We start from the raw sequence: 23477 nt of genomic DNA on the forward strand, positions 1-23477 counted from the left end.
TGCCAAGACTACATGCTTTTACAATTAAACGTAGTCTAATTTTAGAACAGGATGGCACCCTGTTATGTTTCAGGAAGGCAATGGAACAGTTCTGACATTGCATAGCTGGAGTAGCATAACAGCCTGCTTGGAGCTCTGCATGAGGTCATGTGGTTCCATGTATGCAACAAACCGCACCATATTATGACTCGACAGGCCCGCTGGCATTGTACTTAACACTACAGGTGTCTGACATGAAGTGCACTCTGTCCCCAGTTGTGACTACCTGCATTCTCCTATACAGTTTGAATGCAAGCAAATGCTCGCCTGTTGTTCAATACAGGCTATGTATCCCTGCCACAATCTGCGTGCTCTGTAGTAGATCTAGTTCCAAGTCCTGACATACATTCACCTAGGAAGTTTCTCTTGTACAGAGATCCAAACACAATGGTTGCAAACTTTAAGGCAGTAAAACTACTACCCAACACATAAAAAAAAAAATCGATTCAGCCCGACGCAAATCATTTACAGGTTTCTGGAGGAATGTAACACCACCCACTTGCAAAATCCACTTTGGATTGTGGTTCAGAAATTACGGTATGACCACATAATTCCTATACCACTTGTATACTGTTTGTGAGGCTGCTGCAGCCACAGCCTGATGTGATCTAAGTTAAAATGGCAGGGACATTTGTCAATGGAAGAATCACACATATGCTTTGAACTTTACTGAAAACAATGGCAAGTTCAAAATGATGTGTAGCTCACACACATGTTCTGCTGGAGAAATTTAAGAATCTGAGAAGTGATGCGCACTTGTCCTCTTGGTGTGACATGGGCAATGTTGTGCACTGTATGTTAAGATAAAATGCTTTCAAAATTCACCACAAAAAAGATTGTGTGGGATAGGTGCTAGCTATTGAAACAAGCAGTAATAGGTCTATGCACCGTTTGTATCAAACACCCAGTACTGCTATGAACTCATTGTTATTATAATATACAACCAGATATCAAACCAGCATTTGACAATGAAATGCACTTATACTTATTTACAAGTCGAATAGTAATCATAAAAAATGTGACAAATACATGTGATGAGAAATACGTGAGTTGTGGGAAATACTCTAATTGTACACCCCATTTTAAGAAGAAAGAACTGAACTGCCATCAGCCACGGAGCCCACCACCATCTGTTGTTGTTGTTGTTGTTGTGGTCTTCAGTCCGGAGACTGGTTTGATGCAGCTCTCCATACTGCTCTATCCTGTGCAAGCTTCTTCATCTCCAAGCAACTACTGCAACCTACATCCTTCTGAATCCGCTTAGTGCATTCATCTCTTGGTCTCCCTCTACGATTTTTACCCTACACGCTGCACTCCAATGCTGAATCGGTGATACCTTGATGCCTCAGAACATGTACTACCAACCTTCTTCTAGTCAAGTTGTGCCACAAATTCCTCTTCTCCACAATTTTATTCAGTGCGCCCTCATTATTTATGTGATCTACCCATCTACTCTTCAGCGTTCTTCTCTAGCACCACATTTCAAAAGCTTCTATTCTCTTCTTGTCTAAACTGTTATCGTCCATGTTTCACTTCCATACATCGCTACACTCCATACAAATATATTCAGAAAAGTCTTCCTGACACTTAAATCTATACTCGATGTTAACAAATTTCTCTTCTTCAGAAACTCTTTCCTTGCCATTGCCAGTCTACATTTTATATCCTCTCTACTTCGACCACCATCAGTTATTTTGCTTTCCAAATAGCAAAACTCATTTACCACTGTAAGTGTCTCATTTCCTTATCTAATTCCCTCAGCACCACCTGATTTAATTCGACTACATTCCATTATCCTCGTTTTGCTTTTGTTGATGTTCATCTTATATCCTCCTTCCAAGACATGTCCGTTCCATTCAACTGCTCTTCCAGGTCATTTACTGTCTCTGATAGAATTACAATGTCATCGACAAACCTCGAAGTTTTTATTTCTTCTGTATGGATTTTAATTCCTACTCCAAATTTTTCTTTTGTTTCCTTCACCACTTGCTCAATATACAGATTGAATAACATTGGGGATAGGCTACAAACCTGTCTCACTCTCTTGCCAACCACTGCTTCCCTTTCATGTCCCTCGACTCTTATAACTGCCGTCTGATATCTGTACAATTTGTAAATAGCCTTTCGCTCCCTGTATTTTATCCCTGCCACCTTCAGAATTTGAAAGAGAGTATTCCAGTCCATATTCTCAAAAGCTTTCTCTAAGTCTACAAATGCTAGAAACGTAGGTTTGCCTTTCCTTAATCTATTTGCTAATATAATTCGTAGGGTCTGCCATTGTTGTCTGCCATTGTAGTGTTGGGCAGCTGGATGTGAACAGCGCGTAGCGTTGCGCAGTTGGAGGTGAGCCGCCAGCAGTGGTGGATGTGAGGAGAGAGATGGCGGAGTTTTGAAATTTGCAATACTGGATATCATGAAATGCTATATACATTATGACTTTTGAACACTATTGAGGTAAATACATTGTTTGTTCTCTATTAAAGTCTTTCATTTGCTAACTATGCTTATCAGTAGTTAGTGCCATCCGTAGTTTGAATCTTTTATTTAGCTGGCAGTAGTGGCGCTCGCTGTATTGCAGTAGTTCGAGTAATGAAGATTTTTGTGAGGTAAGTGATTTGTGAAAGGTATAGGTTAATGTTAGTCAGGGCCATTCTTTTGTAGGGATTTTTGAAAGTCAGATTGCGTTGCGCTAAAAATATTGTGTGTCAGTTTAAGCTCAGTCCTGTACAATTTTTCTAAGGGGACGTTTCATACACTCCTGGAAATGGAAAAAAGAACACATTGACACCGGTGTGTCAGACCCACCATACTTGCTCCGGACACTGCGAGAGGGCTGTACAAGCAATGATCACACGCACGGCACAGCGGACACACCAGGAACCGCGGTGTTGGCCGTCGAATGGCGCTAGCTGCGCAGCATTTGTGCACCGCCGCCGTCAGTGTCAGCCAGTTTGCCGTGGCATACGGAGCTCCATCGCAGTCTTTAACACTGGTAGCATGCCGCGACAGCGTGGACGTGAACCGTATGTGCAGTTGACGGACTTTGAGCGAGGGCGTATAGTGGGCATGCGGGAGGCCGGGTGGACGTACCGCCGAATTGCTCAACACGTGGGGCGTGAGGTCTCCACAGTACATCGATGTTGTCGCTAGTGGTCGGCGGAAGGTGCACGTGCCCGTCGACCTGGGACCGGACCGCAGCGACGCACGGATGCACGCCAAGACCGTAGGATCCTACGCAGTGCCGTAGGGGACCGCACCGCCACTTCCCAGCAAATTAGGGACACTGTTGCTCCTGGGGTATCGGCGAGGACCATTCGCAACCGTCTCCATGAAGCTGGGCTACGGTCCCGCACACCGTTAGGCCGTCTTCCGCTCACGCCCCAACATCGTGCAGCCCGCCTCCAGTGGTGTCGCGACAGGCGTGAATGGAGGGACGAATGGAGACGTGTCGTCTTCAGCGATGAGAGTCGCTTCTGCCTTGGTGCCAATGATGGTCGTATGCGTGTTTGGCGCCGTGCAGGTGAGCGCCACAATCAGGACTGCATATGACTGAGGCACACAGGGCCAACACCCGGCATCATGGTGTGGGGAGCGATCTCCTACACTGGCCGTACACCACTGGTGATCGTCGAGGGGACACTGAATAGTGCACGGTACATCCAAACCGTCATGGATCCATCGTTCTACCATTCCTAGACCGGCAAGGGAACTTACTGTTCCAACAGGACAATGCACGTCCGCATGTATCCCGTGCCACCCAACGTGCTCTAGAAGGTGTAAGTCAACTACCCTGGCCAGCAAGATCTCCGGATCTGTCCCCCATTGAGCATGTTTGGGACTGGATGAAGCGTCGTCTCACGCGGTCTGCACGTCCAGCACGAACGCTGGTCCAACTGAGGCGCCAGGTGGAAATGGCATGGCAAGCCGTTCCACAGGACTACATCCAGCATCTCTACGACCGTCTCCATGGGAGAATAGCAGCCTGCATTGCTGCGAAAGGTGGATATACACTGTACTAGTGCCGACATTGTGCATGCTCTGTTGCCTGTGTCTATGTGCCTGTGGTTCTGTCAGTGTGATCATGTGATGTATCTGACCCCAGGAATGTGTCAATAAAGTTTCCCCTTCCTCGGACAATGAATTCACGGTGTTCTTATTTCAATTTCCAGGAGTGTATGTCGACCCTTAGCCGAGGATACCTCACTGGAATCTTCTGATTTTTTTCTTGTAGTTTGTTTAATTAGTGTAGCTATTGTTTATTGCTAGCGCGTAATTGTAGAGAGAATCTCCTTTGTAATTGCAGTCTTTCATTGTTGTACAGTAAAACAGTTGTGGCATGCATGTCGATTTGCACCACGTATTTCGCAGCTGCGCTTGCAATTAACTACATATTATTTTCAGTCTATGTTAATATGTTCTCTTATTTTTGCTCTTCAAATTGTGCTTTTCTGTGTTATCGTGTGAAGTATTGTGACAATAATGGCGTGTGAAAAACGTAACACTAGGCTCCAAAGTAAACTGAGAAATAATAGTGACGACGAGCGTAGCTTATCAGCACCACTGTGTAATGAATTAACAGACATTCGAAGTAGTAATTTGGTAATTGTGCATAGGGAAATGGAGCGGGCGGCAAACAATGGTGTAGACAGTGAAACAGGTAGTGAACAGGGAAGCATTATCGATCGATCGGTCGGCAACAGCTCGCCTCAGGAATCCGAAATGACAGGACACAATTTCGCAAATACTGTCGATTCAGGTTTTCGGTCCTCACCGTTTTCTTAAAGAAGTCAAGACACATTTTCTGCTTGTCAAAATGTGAATGTTGCCGGTGCAAATTCACTGCCGAAAAGCACTGAGGAACATGTTTCAGACACCAGTGCACTGTTATTACAGTTAATGCAACAAATGGGACAAAGGCTTCAAAAGTTAGACACAATGGAACAAAATCTTCAAAAGTTAGACACAATGGAACAAAATCTTCAAAAGTTAGACACAATGGAACAACACCAGAGACAAACACAGCAACAGTTAGACACAATGGAACAAAATCTTCAAAAGTTAGACACAGTGGAACAAAATCTTAAAAAGTTAGACACAATGGAACAAAATCTTCAAAAGTTAGACATCACGCTTGAACAAACACGTGAAGATTTAACTACTGAGTTACATAACATCGAATCGAAATGTCAAAAAGTCTGTAATGACGTAAAAACACAAATTTGTGAGCATTTCCAACCTATTTTTTCGCGTCATGAAAATGCATTACAGAATCACGAAGCAGCCATAAAAGAACTGCAAACTATTGTTCATGAAAATCACGACACCTTGCAAGCTAAAACTGACTCAGTTGCATCTACCGATTCGGTTACGCACTTGCAAAAACTCAAGAAAACTTAAAGGACAAAGTAGATACGATTTCAACACAAATGGACACTCTGAAACTTGGTTCAGAAAAACACACGGAGGAAACTAGTTCATTATCAGAGAAAGTAGTTGAACTTTCGGATCAGCTAAATAATTTATCTACAAAGGTAGATGATGATCTGAATGACACAAGACCTGTAGCCTTTACTGATACTGAAGAGTATGCACAAATTAGAAAATTCAAACAAAATCAAAATCAAATCAATATACTGTACAAAAGAGAAATCCGCGAAGTACAAGATCAGTTGGCACAAGTAATACAAAAATTACATATTTCAGAGGACACTCGCGCCCCAATACGGGAAGAGGGACATAGAAATACGGAAAAGCCACAAAATAATAACACAGGGCATTTCGGAAATTATGAAAGAAATTGGCAAGGTGCACCGAATTTTGAGATGGAACCGCCGACACGACGTAACAATGACCGATATGCTACTCGCCGACACGATGGTTTTGACTATAAGCTGTTCATTACTACACGTAAATTCAAAACGTTTAAGAATTTTGCCAACGACATTCATTCACAAGCGTGGCTTCATCAATTCTCTCATTGTTTTCCTCCCAACTGGTCATTAGAACACAGATTAGAATTTATGTGTGGCTACTTAGAGAATGAACCAGCTGTAAGAATGCGATCGGTCATTCACGATTGCCACAGTGAAGGAGAATTTTACCATGCCTTCCTCTCAGCATATTGGTCTCAAGCCACACAAGACCGAGTAAAACATAGCATAATGATGAAACATTTCGAACAATCTGAATTTTCCAGTCTTGTCAAATATTTTGAAGACATGTTGCATAAGAATCAATATCTTTCAAACCCATACAGCCTTTCAGAACTCATCCGCAATTGCCTGAACATTTAAGAAATATTATTTTGGCAAGGCGTTGTAAAGACGACATTGAAGCTTTTCAGGGACTCTTACAAGAATTAGAAATTGACACAGACAGTCGCGGGATGCGAAAACAGGAAAACAATCACTACAGGTCACATCCGTCACAATTCCGTGACGACAGAAACAATGACTGGACACGACAAGACTATTCTTACAACGTAAATCGTGACCAAAACAGACACCACCCGTATGACAACCACTGGCAGAGTAATAGAGAAACATCGCATTTCCGTAGTAATGAATATGACAGAGACATTCATAGAAACAGACAATTTGGCAACCAGAACTATTATTATCACGGGAGACAGAATAACTTCAGACGCAATGGTCCACAGTGCAGTGATAATTCAGGGAGAAATTCTCCACCACTTAACCGACAAGAAAGAAACTATGGAATCTACCTACATGACGACAGACGATATGATCGTAATGACAGACGTGAATTTCATCAGAACTGGCGGGATTCTAACAGGGCTGGGCCCTCTCGGCATGGCGAATTTGTAGAAGTTAGGTCTCTTAATCCCAGTAACGACGCGCGCCAACAAAGAAATAGACAATGACTCGCACCGCAGGCAGCCACGTGCACCCGCTGGCTCAGGGAAAAATAACATAGACGCTAACCTTGAGAAAAATTTTAGCATTCTTTACCGATGTACCATATACCACATGATAATTGTGTTGAAGTTGAAACTCTGCGTACTGGGAAGGGTAAAGGTTTACACCACATTTCACATATAAAACCATTTATTGAAAGATAATCTGCTTTTTAACTTTGTCTTTGCCATATAACTTTTCACTTTACATTGCTAGTTGCTTTGTCAGACTTAGAAACTGTTAACATGCAACAATGATTGATGTTAAATATCCAGTCAAGAACCAAGAGAACTTATTTAAACAGAAATTGCGAATGCATTGTTATTGTGAACAGACGACACAGTGTTATTGTGTGCGTACATTCTTGCTTGTTAGTTGCACGATTACGTAACGACTATAAGACTCACATACCTAGAACATTTACCAGTACTGCTAATGAGATTTTAATGCAACATTTTGGTTTACTTGAAAATACATTCTGGATTTAAAGTACTTTCAGTGAGATACCAGATGACACAGTGGTTAGTTTATGTGACAGCTACACGATTTTATCACGATGCTACTAATGAGTGACAATTTACAATGTTGCTTTTGCGGTGTATCTGTTTTATATCTGCACAGTTTTTCTGAATTCTTCTGTAAAGTAAAACATGTTTTAGTAGTAACATTTGTGGTATAGCTACAATGAGACAGCCTTTTCTGTACCACAACAATACGTTACAGCACAGTACTTTCCTCATCACGGCAATAAGCGTAATAACTAAGATATCTATACGCAAAGCATTTCACTTTTGTTTATCATGAGGTAAGTACATTGGCTTCTGCAGAACTTAGCTTTCGGAGGACGATAACTACGACACTTCCACAGAGATTATCTTACAACAAGACGCACAGTTTAGCACTACAGTACACGTATTTGAGTGATTAATTTTGTACTTAAACCATTTAGTTTCAAGATTTTTGAATTACAAAGAAAGTTTTCTGTGACACATTTCATTCCATTGCTATAATCTGTAACACCTGAGGGTATAATTACATTAATCCTCAGGGGGGTACACGCCTACTTTGTGTACCATGTGTTTGGCAAGCACAAGGAGCCCTAGCTAATATGGTATTTGCTTATACAACTTTACACATTGGTACCATATTTCTCTAACGCACAAATTGCACAGCTATCTGATTATTTAACAGAGAAACAAAATTTTTTTTATGTCAGTGACACATGTTTACGTAATTACACAGTCGGATAACTTCACACTTATGAAGTTGTACTTTGTCTGTACTTTGTAAACTGTTCATATTTTTTCAGACCCATTGTGATATTATGAGAACTTTGAATGATATATTTGGTATGGGATCATGATTTTTAAAGTACGTTTGAGGTAGATGACACTACTGAAATGAGCAGAGATTTTTTCTTAGGTTTTGAAATTATTGTAGAAAGCTACAACAATTTTGAGATTTGACTGAGGTGTTTTGATGTTATTTTTACGACGACGATGTGTATTATGCTGCTGAGGTATGTTTATGATCAATAAGCTGATGCTATATGAGGAATTTGATTATGCTATGTATTTATTATGATGAAATATTGAAGTGTCGTCGCAAGATTGACGTGTCGACAAATATGTATATGTGTAATAAGGTAAGGCGGTGCGGGTCTCCCGCATCATTCCCCTACGCTCTGTAAAGAAGCATGGGACTTCATTTCCATTTCCAATAAGGTAAGGAGTAATGAATAGTGGTTAGGGACTCTGACTTGTGAAAAAGGTTGTTGGAAACCAAGAATCGTACTTTAAGAGTTATGAAATGTATGTAAATGCGTGAATGTATTACAATGCCGACGAAAATTTTTTGGACACTTTTATATCAATAACATTTTGTTTCTACAGATTTGTAACGCAAATTCTTGACCTGTGAAATATTTTTATATGAGACTGTCACTGTAGCGGAAACTGCTGTCGTAAATATTTCCGTAAGAAAGTTAAGTGACCACCTGCACGTAATGCGTCGTGGGCACCCAGCTGTGTCAGACGCCTGGAGAAAAAGCCATTAGTGTGTGCCTTTTCAGAGGCACAGGTAGAAAAAAAAAGGGGGAGGCCATTATCCTCGCTATTGACATTCCATTGTAGAAAGCATCGCAAATACAACACACTCATTACTTGGAAACATATCGTACTTTCTGCTACTTACTGAAATGCTTATGAATTGATGGGAAATATTCTTACATCTGCAAACCTGATTATGACAAGTGTCTATCTACGAGAGTTGAGAGCTACTGACTTACGAAATGCCACATAGCTATTGAATGATGTTTTTATGCTTTGGTTTGCATAATTGCTTATTTCATTTGATATCTGTTTTCCAGCTGTGTTGCAGCATTGGTTTTATAAAATAAACTTAAATGCATTTGCTAATGTGAACACTTTCTGTCAACAGATCTATTAAATAATTATTTTCTGATCCACATTCTTCGAAAAAGGAGCTCTTGGAATGGAAAGAACAATAAGAAGGGACTAATAACAGTAACTGCACACATAATTTTCTTTTCAACTACTTGGTAATTTTTTTGGTAGAATAACTTCTTGTGGTGCACCACTTTAATTACATAGACATTAAAATGTGAATATACATTTCCCTTATCTGCATTGTTGTCTTTAGTGTAATATTTTTCTGCTTGAGCTTTGTCATGTTTAGGTATAAGTTATAGCATTTGCTGCTGCTGTTTGCCAGGCATAGTGTTACTGAATTTGACTTTGTATTACGCTGTTAAGCCACTTTTACTACGGATTTATTTTTCTTGTTTGCTGCACAGTGCCTTATATTAGTTGTAATATTGCAATTGCTTTACAAATGTGAATTTTTTTGTCATTACTGTTTGTGTTAATTGTTTTGTGCTGATGCATTGCCTTGTCCCTTAGTTTAGCGTCTGAGCTCAGTAGATTTAAGTTAGCTTAAGACGGGGTAGACTATATAAGAAACTAACTATGATGGATTTGAAGAAATGCATTGAGAAGCTGTAAGAAAATGGTTTGGCCAAAAAAGTAGTGTAAAGTGGAGAAAAACTATTTTTGAAAGAGGATATGAACAGAATACAGAAAGCATGCTTGGATAGGATTTTTTTGGTGGAAATAAATGTTGAAATAAGATGAAAGATCTATGGAATGAAGTTTTGGGGTGGACTGCAGTACCAAATGTTGCACTGAAAACAAACCCTGTCCTTTCCTTTTGTGTTATCCCACTATGTGTTTGTGTACCCTTGTGTGTTTATGTTCTTCCTGTCTTTATATGTTTATCTGATAAGACTTATGTTGTAGAATTTTTCTAATACTCAGCTACATGAACTATGATGAGGAATACTGTAATCCTCAAATATAATTTGCATTAATAATATGTTATTTACTTTGTACAGATGTTAGACATTATTAATTCTGTTCTGTTTTAATGCTCATGTGTGAAGTTGATGTTTCAATAATTATTCTGATCTTTTATGTATTTACTTATGTCGTAATTCCTGTAACACTGATGTATATGTCTATTTCTATTCTTTTGTAAAGCCTGTATTACTACAAATGTTATCTGTATTGTTATGTTTTTAATGATGTATTTTGTACCTTTGTAATTGTATTCTTATGTTATAAAATTGTAATTGACACCAGTTCATCATATTATTAACTTGTAAGTTACATTTCACTGCACACGTTTCTGTTGGTCATAGTATATGGACAATATGTGATAAGTAGGGACTGTTAGTGTTTGCACGTGCGTTAATAATTCAGCAAGGGACTGGATAACAGCATTGCTGGTTCTAAGGACAATTCCAAAAAGTTTGTGAGTGCACAAGTAGTGGTTATGGACTTGCTATATTATCCGCAAGACTCTTCAATGGTGATTGTGCACCTGCACAGTCACAACAGATGGCTGCTAGCCATCTCTACAAGGACTACATTGGATCTACACCTTTGATGACCCACCAATACCATTAGTTCTACAAGGACTACAGTGGGTCTGCACCTCTGGTTGCCCACCAATAACATAATCTCTAGAAGGACTACAGTGGGTCTGCATCTTTGATGACCCACCAATACCATTATTTCTACAAGGACTGCAGTGGGTCTGCACCTCTGGTGGCCCACCAATACCGTAATCTCTACCAGGACTACAGTGGGTCTGCTCTGTGATGACCTACCTACCAATATTCTTCAAAACGTCGAATGACTCTGCTGTGGGTTTGCTCTGTTGTGGCCCATTACCTGTCTGCATGTCAAGAGTCAGCACTGTCTTTCCATTGGAAGGACAACACTACTTCTTCAATACTGCATGGAAATCCACTACTTCCGTGTGCATTTTCTTTTACTGCTCAGACTTTGAGAAAAGAAACGGCAATTTTACTGTGATGAATGATCAGGACAGTCTTTATGGACTGTGAGAAAATTTTAGCTTTTGACCAACATTGTATCGATAAATGTGTGCATTTCATTTCTTTGTTACTGTAATTATGAAAATTTTTTTCAAATCTGTTTTGGCCACTGCCCAAAACAATTTGTAAAATTTTTGTGGGGAGCATGGGGGTTATGTAAGTAGGCTGTTCAGGTTTTTATATTGGTAACGCCACGTAGCGCTCTGTATGAAAACTACTGGCTGTGCTGTGTGCAGTCTGTGGCTAGTTTGCATTGTTGTCTGCCGTTGTAGTGTTGGGCAGCTGGATGTGAACAGCGCGTAGCGTTGCGCAGTTGGAGGTGAGCCGCCAGCAGTGGTGGATGTGAGGAGAGAGATGGCGGAGTTTTGAAATTTGCAATACTGGATATCATGAACTGCTATATACATTATGACTTTTGAACACTATTGAGGTAAATACATTGTTTGTTCTCTATTAAAGTCTTTCATTTGCTAACTATGCCTATCAGTAGTTAGTGCCTTCTGTAGTTTGAATCTTTTATTTAGCTGGCAGTAGTGGCGCTCGCTGTATTGCAGTAGTTCGAGTAATGAAGATTTTTGTGAGGTAAGTGATTTGTGAAAGGTATAGGTTAATGTTAGTCAGGGCCATTCTTTTGTAGGGATTTTTGAAAGTCAGATTGCGTTGCGCTAAAAATATTGTGTGTCACTTTAAGCTCAGTCCTGTACAATTTTTCTAAGGGGACGTTTCAAGTTGTAATCTGCAGTTCATAACCAATAGATTGTGGTCAGAGCCTACATCTACCCCTGTAAATGTTTTACAATTTAAAACCTGGTTCCTAAATCTCGGTCTTACCATTATATAATCTATCTGAAACCTTCCAATGTCTCCAGGCCTCTTCCACGTTTACAACCGTCTGTCATTATTCTTAAACCAAGTGTTAGCTATGATTAAGTTATTCTCTGTGCAAAATTCTACCAGGCGGCTTCCTCTTTCATTTCTTACCCCCATTCCATATTCAGTTACTACTTTTCCTTCTCTTCCTTTTCCTGCTATCGAATTCCAGTCCCCCATGATTATTAAATTTTCGTCTCCCTTCACTATCTGAATAATTTATTTTTATGTCATCCTACATTTCTTCAATCTCTTCCTCATCTGCGGAGTTAATTGGCATATAAACTTGTACTACTGTGGTAGGCGTGAGCTTCGTGTCTATCTTGGCTACAATAATGCGTTCACTATGCTGTTCATAATAGCTTACCCATGCTCCTAGTTTTTATTCATTATTGAACCTACTCCTGCATTACCCCTATTTGATTTTGTATTTATAACCCTGCATTCATCTGACCAGAAGTCTTGTTCATCCTGCCACCGAACTTCACTAATTCCCACTATATCTAACTTTAACCTATCCATTTCCCTTTTTAAATTTTATAACCTACCTACCCAATTAAGGGATCTGACATTCCACGCTCCGATCTGTAGAACGCCAGTTTTGTTTCTCCTGATAACGACGTCCTTCTAAGTAGTCCCCGCTCAGAGATCCGAATGGGGGACTATTTTACCTCGGAATATTTTACCCAAGAGGACGCCATCATCATTTAACCATACAGTAAAGCTGCATTCCCTCGGGAAAAATTACGGCTGTAGTTTCCCCTCGCTTTCAGCCAATCTCAGTACCACCACAGAAAGGCCGTTTTCGTTAATGTTACAAGGCCAGATCAGTCAATCATCCAGGCTGTTGCCCCTGCAGCTACTGAAAAGGCTGCTGCCCCTCTTCAGGAAACACACGTTTGTCTGGCCTCGCAACAGATACCCCTTTGTTGTGGTTGCACTTACGGTACGGCTATCTGTATTGCTGAGGTACGTAAACCTCCCCACCAACGGCAAGGTCCATGGTTCATTGGGGGGCACAATCTACTGGGCATAATATGCAGTCGAGGATGACGCATTCCAGGACAAGTGGATGCTGGGAACCTCTATAAAAGTATAACAGTTGTGTGATTCACACAACTGGCAACTGCTGACAGCTCACACCCTTCCAGCCACAGTTATGAATTGTGCTCATAAGTGAATGGCCTGGAGTGGGTGCTTCTATTAGCAATGTGGGAGATACACTCAAAATAGTGCGTATGTACAACGAAAACATGTCATAAAATTGGGATGCCTCTGTTTTCGATCGCCCCCGGATATCATGACTGCTTCTCAATCACTCCAAACAAACATTTAGAACTGATTATACTAAGAGTCTTCTATGCTATTTACTTTATAGTGCACAACAGCACCTCACTTCATATCAGTTAGGAAGACATCGAAACAATTTGGTATTCTGCAGATGTTCTTTTCACGAGACATTATTGAAAACGATTAGATAGTGAATAGGGTCGCAAAAAGGCACAATCGACAGTTGCACACAAGTAATGCTATCTCACATATGTATGGATTACAAGTTGAGCAATAACATAGATGCAGGAAGGGAGAACTAAGCACACAGCTCGCAACACACTCTTTCACTCATCCAGCACACTGCCAAGCCAAATTGCCCAACTTGGTGCTTAAATCGATGAAAATTGTACATAAAAGTGAATTTTGCTTCATACCGCTACCCATTCGTCTGAACTATGTATAATTGTTATTATCCTAGCAGGATGTCTATGATTTCTACTGTCATGCTGTCTATAACTGGTCGTAGTAGCATATTCGTTTACAGAATACGTAGTTATCAGTGTGTGTGTGTTTGTTGCAGGGTAGAACAGAGATGTAACGTTTATTTCTCTAAACAGGCACCATGTGTCAAGATCGCTACACTATCTACGCTGGCTACTGCAAAGTCCTGCTACACAGCCCAAGTTATTTTGTCATGTGTGTATAAAAGGATTGTTTATATATTTAAACAACTAGAGAGGACGTCAGCTGTCCGCAGCAGCCTTTAATGTACAGACACGAGATCGCCGCGATCGTGCGTCGAATGCTTGCGGCCATAGAAAAGCTAACTTGGAGTGCCTCCACAGACGTCCTCTCCGCTGTTGCACGACAAACCGGCAGACGTCATTCAGTCTACATCACATCGAAGCATGTGGCGTGGGATGCATTATAAATACCGATCCTATGTGTAATAAATACTTAGCTGCACCAAGAAGCTGTAAACATCAGCTTAATACTACGTTGTTTAGTCGAGGTAGTTAATAAATTCGATAAGATGGCTATAGAATCATAAAATGAGAATTGGAGCCTTTGTAATCGATTTCCACGTAGTCTGCATATAACTTAACCACTATATCAAACGAATTCTTGTTAAATACAGCTATTCCGCCAGTTATAAAATCTCTGCAATCTGATTCCCAGCTTCTAGATGCACAATGTGGTCTTCTTATAACCCAGTGGACACGCCACAGAACACTGTTACACAGTCTACGCCATACAGAAACATATTACATAGGAAGAATTACAAATACTGCTTCTTAGTGTGAAAAATACCTAGCAGCACCGTGGAGTTGCAGATGGCACCTTAATAATATGTTCCTTTGGTTACAGTACTTTATAAATTCATCTATAAACTGCGGCGCCTTAGTCTGAAATCAGGTCACAACACAGAAGCAGTATTGGACGACGGTCCTCTATGCTGGAGTGAATACGATGTAGTTGTTGCAGTAGCTATTTCCAGCAATATATATGTAGCTAACGCTATTTATAGTGCACAAACTTTCTATTGCCATGACCGTCTGAACAATTTTCATGTTCGGAAGGCTACCCACTATTAATACACTGCTGGCCATTAAAATTACTACACCACGAAGATGACGTGGTACAGACGCGAAATTTAATCGACAGGAGGAAGATACTGTGATATGCAAATGATTAGCTTTTCAGAGCTTTCACACAAGGTTGGCGCCGGTGGCGACACCTACAACGTGCTGACACGAGGAAAGTTTCCAACCGATTTCTCATATACAAACAGCAGTTGGCCGGCGTTGCCTGGTGAAACGTTGTTGTGATGCCTCGTGTAAGTAGGAGAAATGCGTGCCATCACGTTTCTGAGTTTATAAAGGTCGGATTGTAGCCTATCGCGATTGCGGTTTATCGTATCGCGACATTGCTGCTCGCGTTGGTCGAAATCCAATGACTGTTAGCAGTATATGGAATCTGTGGGTTCAGGAGGGTAATACGGAACGCCGTGCTGGATCCCAACGGCCTCGTATCACTAGCAGTCGAGTTGACAGGCATCTTATCCGCATGGCTGTAACGGATCGTGCAGCCACATCTCGATCCCTGAGTCAACAGATGAGGACGTTTGCACTACAACAACCATCTGCACGAACAGTTCGACGACGTTTGCAGTAACATGGACTATCAGCTCGAGGACCATGGCTGCGGTTACCATTGACGCTGCATCACAGACAGGAGCGCCTGCGATGGTGTACTCAACGACGAACCTGGGTGCACGAATGGCAAAACGTCACTTTTTCGTGTGAATCCAGGTTCTGTTTACAGCATCATGATGATCCCATCCGTGTTTGGCGACATCGCAGTGAACGCACATTGGACGCGTGTATTCGTCATCGCCATACTGGCGTATCACCTGGCGTGATGGTATGGGGTGCCATTGGTTACACGTCTCGGTCACCTCTTGTGCGCATTGACGGCACTTTGAACAGTTGACGCTACATTTCAGGTGTGTTACGACCCGTGGCTCTACCCTTCATTCGGTCCCTGCGAAACCCTACATTTCAGCAGGATAATGCACGACCGCATGTTGCAGGTCCTGTACGGGCCTTCCTGGATACAGAAAGTGTTGGACTGCCGCCCTGGTCAACACATTCTCCAGATCTCTCTCTCACCAATTGAAAACGTCTGGTCAATGGTGGCCGAGCAACTGGCTCGTCAAAAAATGGTTCAAATGGCTCTGAGCACTATGGGACTCAACTGCTGTGGTCATAAGTCCCCTAGAACTTAGAACTACTTAAACCTAACCAACCTAAGGACATCACACACATTCATGCCCGAGGCAGGATTCTAACCTGCGACCGTAGCGGTCGTGCGGTTCCAGACTGTAGCGCCTTTAACTGGCTTAATTTCACGCCCTCCTCCTTTCGACTGAAATTATTAGGGTTTTTAGCAATTTCGATTGCCTCCCTGTAGAGACTTTCGTAATATCCGCTTGTGGCAGCTAGTACTTGCGTCTCCTCGAAACGAATATGGTGGTTCCCTGGCTGGAAAGCATGCTCGGCAACAGCTGATCGTTCCGTTTCTCCTCTTCTACAATTGACCTTGTGCTCTTCCAAACGTTTTGAAACAATTTTTTTTGGTGGTACCCACATAAACATCTCCACAGCTGCACGGGATCCTGTACACTCCAGCTTTTTCCAATGGTTTGCGAGCGTCCTTGGCAGGCTTAAGGTATTCCTGTATCTTCCTGGTGGGCTTGTAAATTACGATAATATTCCGCTTCGTCAAGATCTTCCCTATTCTTTCCGTTACATTTTTAACAAACGGCATGAAAACCTTAGGTTTTGCAGTAGCCTGTATGTCACTACGTTTTATTTCGGCGGACGAATATCCGTTCTTCATTAGTGCATTGTGGAGATGTTCCATCTCCGCGTCGAGCAACTCAGGTTCACAAATATTTCTAGCTCTGTCCGCTAACGTCTTGATAACACCCCGCTTCTGTTGTGGGTGATGGTTCGAATCCCGGTGCAAGTAACGGTCCGTGTGCGTGGGTTTGTGGTATACTGAGTGGCCCAAACTACCATTTTCGTTTCTAAAAACCAGCACATCGAGGAAATGTAATTTGCCGTCTATCTCCTCCTCCATTGTAAACTGAATTCTCGAGTTTATACTATTCACATGTTCGTGGAACCGGCTTAGTTCCTCCCTGCCATGTCTCCACAGCACAAACGTGTCATCCACGTATCGGAACCATACATTTGGTTTTTTGCTGGCAGTACCTAAGGCCTGTTCTTCGAATTTCTCCATTAAGAAGTTTGCAATTACGGGACTTAGGGGGCTTCCCATAGCCACGCCATCTGTTTGCTCATAAAACTGTTCATTCCACTTGAAGTATGTGGTCGTCAAACAACACTTAAACAGTTCTGAAATATCGGCAGGAAAAATTCGATCCAGCTGTTCCAATACATCATTAAGTGGAACCATGGTAAACAGCGATACCACATCGAAGCCGACCAATATGTCCTCCGGCTGGACCACTATGCCATTCAATCTGTTGATGAAATGTGTCGAATTCTTTATATAAGAGCCCGAACGGCCCACATGTGGTTTTAACAGCGTAGTCAAAAACTTGGCTAACGAATAGGTTGTCGAACCAATGGCACTTGGTATCGCTCTTAACGGTACATTTTCTTTATGAATTTTGGGCGATCCATAAAACCTCGATGGTAGCGCAACCGAATTGCAGAGACCTTTCTGTACACTCTCCTCAATGGAGGACTTTTTTTATTAACCTTACACATTTCTAAGAACGTTGCTAGTGGGGTCCTTACTCAGCTTCCTATATGCTTGCGGATCCAGTAGATCAGTAATTTTGCTCTGATAGTCGGACACATCCATAACCACCGTTGCGATTCCTTTGTCAGCTGGGAGAATCGAAATACTATCGCCGTCATTCAGGAGTTTTAAAGCTCTTCTCTCACCCACAGTTATATTACTCTTCGGCGGTTTTGCATTGGCTAATATTCTCACTGTTTCAAAACTGCCCACGGAGCATAGTATTATATCATATGCAACGCTAAGTAATGTTATACTTGCTAACTTGAGCGCAGAAAAGTCGGCTGGAGATCTACGTCCAGAGCGCCGCAATCACTTGGGCGGACGCCAGTCTGTATCAAGCGGCCGCTGGCTGATGGCTCTGAAATTGATCTTACCATGGCAGACACCCACAAGGTTTTTCACAAACATGTTTCTGCAAGACACTTCTATTACTGCACGGTTAGAAAATGAACGAAATTGTCTCTGGCCTTCTCTCAGACTGATGCTCTTAACAGACAGATGGAATACGGCTCAAAAAATGAAAGGAAAAGGATGGGTTTGATATCACGGCTTTGTGTTCGCTCTGCATGCTGTTGACTACTAGACCACGAATAGCTTATTCACAATATCAGCTCAAATGGAAGTCAACACTTCTCATACCGTGTGCTGCATACCCCATTATGACAGAAACAGAACGCTAACACATGTGAAATTCTCTGGCTTGTTGCACTGACGCTAGCTTGTAATGGCTAAGGTGTGGTCTCAAGTCCCGCTCGAGGTGCCAGTTTTTAACAGCCACAAACATACCCTCTTTACCTCCAGTAACGCCAAGTAAAGAATGCAGGTCTGTGCCGTGGTTCCAAATCAACATTAAACATGTCCATTCGCTACTGACCGAAACAGATTTGGATTACTTTTGGCTGTCAGAGGCGGAAATCGCTGCTTGCAGAAACTGTCTCTGGTTAGCTTTCTTACACTAGTAATGTTTTTTTTTTTTTGTTCACGAATCAGTGATCATATTAGGTCATGGGATGTACATTTCTTATTTTAAGTGACCTTGAGATGTTGAAAAGATTGGCACTGGACTGGGATTCGAACTTCGATTCCAATTTTTCTCTGGATTTGAACCCTTCGAGATTACACTGCCCCATCATTTCGTTATCTCCTTACGATGCCAAATTCCTCCAGACCTCTACGAACGGCGTGATCCTACCTACTAGTGAAAGATAATTTGATAGTTGAGACCTCTTTGTGTGGGGTCAACAACAACGATACGCGCGGGGTTGAAATCCCCAGCACCACAGAACTATCCGTTGCGTTACCTCTAGCCGAACATGTGCACATCTCGCTATTAGTGAAGAAACAATAAATATTTCATATTTATTCGTAGCTATTAGACAATACCGAAAGGTACCGGGTTCGAATCCTTGCCAGGCAAAAGTCATTTGTACGTCGTTTCAGGTTCCAATATAACACTGTTGGTGAACATACACTACTGGCCATTAAAATTGCTACACCAAGAAGAAATGCAGATGATGAACGGGTATTCATTGGACAAATATATTATACTAGAACTGACATGTGATTACATTTTCACGCAATTTGGGTGCATAGATCCTGAGAAATCAGTACCCAGAACAACCACCTCTGGCCGTAATAATGGCCTTGATGCGCCTGGGCATTGAGTCAAACAGAGCTTGGATGGCGTGTACAGGTACAGCTGCCCATACAGCTTCAACACGATACCACAGTTCATCAAGAGTAGTGACTGGCGTATTGTGATGAGCCAGTTGCTCGGCCACCATTGACCAGACGTTTTCAATTGGTGAGAGAGAGATCTGGAGAATGTGTTGGCCAGGGCGGCAGTCGAACATTTTCTGTATCCAGGAAGGCCCGTACATGACCTGCAACATGCGGTCATGGCACCCCATACCATCACGCCAGGTGATACGCCAGTATGACGATGACGAATACACGCTTCCAATGTGCGTTCACCGCGGTGTCGCCAAACACGGATGCGACCATTATGATGCTGTAAACAGAACCTGGATTCATCCGAAAAAATGACGTTTTGCCATTCGTGCACCCAGGTTCGTCCTTGAGTACACCATCGCATGCGCTCCTGACTGTGATGCAGCGTCAAGGGTAACCGCAGCCATGGTCTTCGAGCTGATAGTCCATGCTGCTGCAAACGTCGTCGAACTGTTCGTGCAGATGGTTGTTGTCTTGAAAACGTCTCCATCTGTTGACTCAGGGATCGAGACGTGGCTGCACGATCCGTTACAGCCATGCGGTTTAAGATACCAGTCGTCTCGACTGCTAGTGATACGAGGCCGTTGGGATCCAGCACGGCGTTCCGTATTACCCTCCTGAACCCACAGATTCCATATACTGCTAACAGTCATTGGATCTCGACCAACGCCAGCAGCATTGTTGTGATACGATAAGCCGCAATCGCGATAGGCTACAATCCGACCTTTATCAAAGTCGGAAACGTCATAGTACGCATTTCTCCTCCTTACACGAGGCATCACAACAACGTTTCACCAGGCAACGCCGGTCAACTGCTGTTTGTGTATGAGAAATCGGTTCGAAACTTTCCTCGTGTCAGCACGTTGTAGGTGTCGCCACCGGCGCCAACCTTGTGTGAATGCTCTGAAAAGCTAATCATTTGCATATCATAGCATCTTCTTCCTGTCGGTTAAATTTCCCGTCTGTAGCACGTCATCTTCGTGGTGTAGCAATTTTAATGGTCAGTAGTGTATTTAATGTCTGATATCTGGTTGTACTTGGTTAAGAAATCATATAGATAGTGGGTTCTATTTCCTGTCCATCACCACAACTTTACTTCATGGCAATTTTCACTTGGGCGTTGCTCTTTATTACATACCTTTAGTGGTTACTTCTCACTGCAATATAATCTTTACACAGTTCCTAGTGTAATGCTAAACGTATCGTCATTTATTTCTGGAGGCTGACATTCGATCTTGTAAACTGGTACTGGTGAACACTTCGATATTTTACGTCTCTTTATGCCTAGTCGAGTCTTTATCAGACACGCAAGCTCTGTTTGGTTAAGAGGGGGTTCAAATACGGATCACGAACAACTTGTCATGTCATTTAATGAGTGTCGTAAAACTTCTGCAGTGTCACTTATTGTATCGAAGTTTAATTTACAAGCGTTAAAAACTGTCTTCTGATATTTGTTGTACCACGGTATTAGTTTACATCTAGAGCAGTATTCTCTAGTGGTCTCTTGTGCCAACCATTGTGTATAATCAAGCGACTGTACACTACAGGACCTGCGACACAGCTATGTGTTGTTGCATTCAGCAGTGGCCCACTTTTTTGCTGTCAATTGTACATAGGTTTTGTCCTATATTTTCTCAGTATGTCCTGCGACTCCTGTGACTTGTATTGTGGTCCGTTACCTAAAAATATTCGATCAACTCAACTCACTTGTGTGAAAAAATCTCTGCACAGAGACGACACTAGTACCTTATGTAGTAGCGAGAAGGTAGAGTATTTAGAGGTTAACTTAATCACTACCATTATGTAGTTAAAACCTTTTGATGTTTTTTGTAATGGGCCGATCAGGTCAGATGCCGCTTTTTGCCTCAGTTGGCACAGTAGGGTATGTGGGTGCATGTGTTCTAACTGTGGTCTGTTGTGCCCTCTGAGAGTCCTTACAGGTAGTCAGTACGTTTCAGATACGATTCTCCATATCTCCGAAGTGACATAGGCTCGTTAACTTAAAGAAACACTTCTTCACACCGAAATGTGCTTGGCTAAGATGTGTCTACTATATCACATCGTTTATTAGTACTTCTGACACAAACACACTACCCACAAGGAGCCGCCCACATTTCTTCTGGAAAATAGGACGCCCATCCGCAAGACGTAGTGATCTCGGATATGTGCCTAGGTTTTGTCTTTGCAGTTCATTTTGATTGAGAGAATATGTGGATCCTTATCTTGCTCCGTTCTTATGTCCTTCACTGAGGTCGTAATGAAGTTCTCAAATGCCACCTTCTTTATATAGTATATTGAGAAATGTTCCTCTTCGAGCTCCTTCCCACTATAGTCTGTCCCTGCTAAAGGTGAGTGGGACAACACGTCGACGATCACATTTGTGTATTCTGGTACATAGTTGTGAAATTGCATTCTTGAACCAATGAAAGTCATTACCCGAGTCACCTGCGCGTGAGTTTAGCCGTCGAGAAACTTTACGGTCCATGTTTGCCCTCTTTTTGCGCCCACAGAGGAAATAACGAAAGCTCTGGAAGCTTCAGACAACTACCAGAGAGAATGCGACTCCCAAATACTATTGTTTTATGAGTCATTTGCCCATTTCCTTCATATTCCTGAAATACCAACACGCCAAGACCCGTCTTGGCGCTATTCGTTGAAGTCTTCAGAGAGGTTTGATTGTGATAGAATCGGTGCCGCGAGCAGTGCGGCCTTTAAACTGCGAAACTTCCGATCTGATACATCATCCCTAACACATGGTGTATTCTTCCCCATCACTGTGCAGAGCCTTGGTGTGGCCAGGTTGTCAATGTAAATGAATCGCTTATAGAAATTCCCAAGAACCCACGCAGTGGCTTACATGTGTGCGGCATAGCAAATTGCAATGTGGCATATAGTTTTTATGGGTTGGACGTTATTCCCTCTGCAGAAATAACATGCCCAAAGAAGTGAACCTCTTTCGTCCTGACACAAGATTTATTGATATTTGCTGTGATGCTGTGCTGTCTCAGTTTGTCTAACAGCTATCCTAACACATCATTGTGTTGTGCACACGAAATCTCTCCCATTAGAGTGTCACCCTCGAAACATGTGCTTCTTTCTTTCTGTTTATCGTACAGTATTGTGCCTAATCCTCCAGTTAATGCCGCTAGGTAGATACAGGACCGAAGGGTAGCCTTTTCAACTGAAAACAGCTGCTGAAAGCTATGAAGGCAGTGTACTGACAGCATTCCGGCAACAATTCTATTTGTCAGAAACTTGATCTCAGATCGATCGAAGAAAATATTAATAGTCCATGAAAATTTTGTGGGTTCCTCAAGCTCTTCTAGTCTATCCATTTCCTCAACAACTACTGTATTAATCTGTCGTGAGTCACGGACTAACCGGTTACTATAGTCCTTTTTGGCCACTACTAGGAATGGACTGTGGTATGTAGATGTGGCTTGCTAGGTTACTCCATCATCTATCATCTTGTGCAGCTCCAGAAAAACCTTCTTTCTGTAAGCTAGTGGAAATGCGTATGCGGCACTCGGATAGGTCTATGGGGTTTTATCTTAAACCAGTACCAGACATACTTAACAGAGCCAGGTTTTGGCCAGAATATTCGGCGTTGCGCCACAGTATAACCTCCAGTTCCGCCTTCTTTGTCTCTGCGATCCTGGCAAGCCCGGCTAATTTCATATCTATTTCCTTGTGAAATTCTAAAAATGCCACCTTGTCCCCGTCACTCGTTCCGTTATATCTCAGGTGTTAGTCGACTGAGACTTTAACTGTGTTCTCGATCTACAATTTGATACAGCTCGAGCTCTCCTTTCGTAGCTTGCTCCTCAAATCGAATATTGATATTGTCCTTCTCCCCTAATGTGTCCTGGCCACATCCCATGTTCATTATT

The sequence above is a fragment of the Schistocerca cancellata genome, chromosome 4 (genome assembly GCF_023864275.1).
Source record: "Schistocerca cancellata isolate TAMUIC-IGC-003103 chromosome 4, iqSchCanc2.1, whole genome shotgun sequence".
NCBI lineage: Eukaryota > Metazoa > Arthropoda > Insecta > Orthoptera > Acrididae > Schistocerca > Schistocerca cancellata.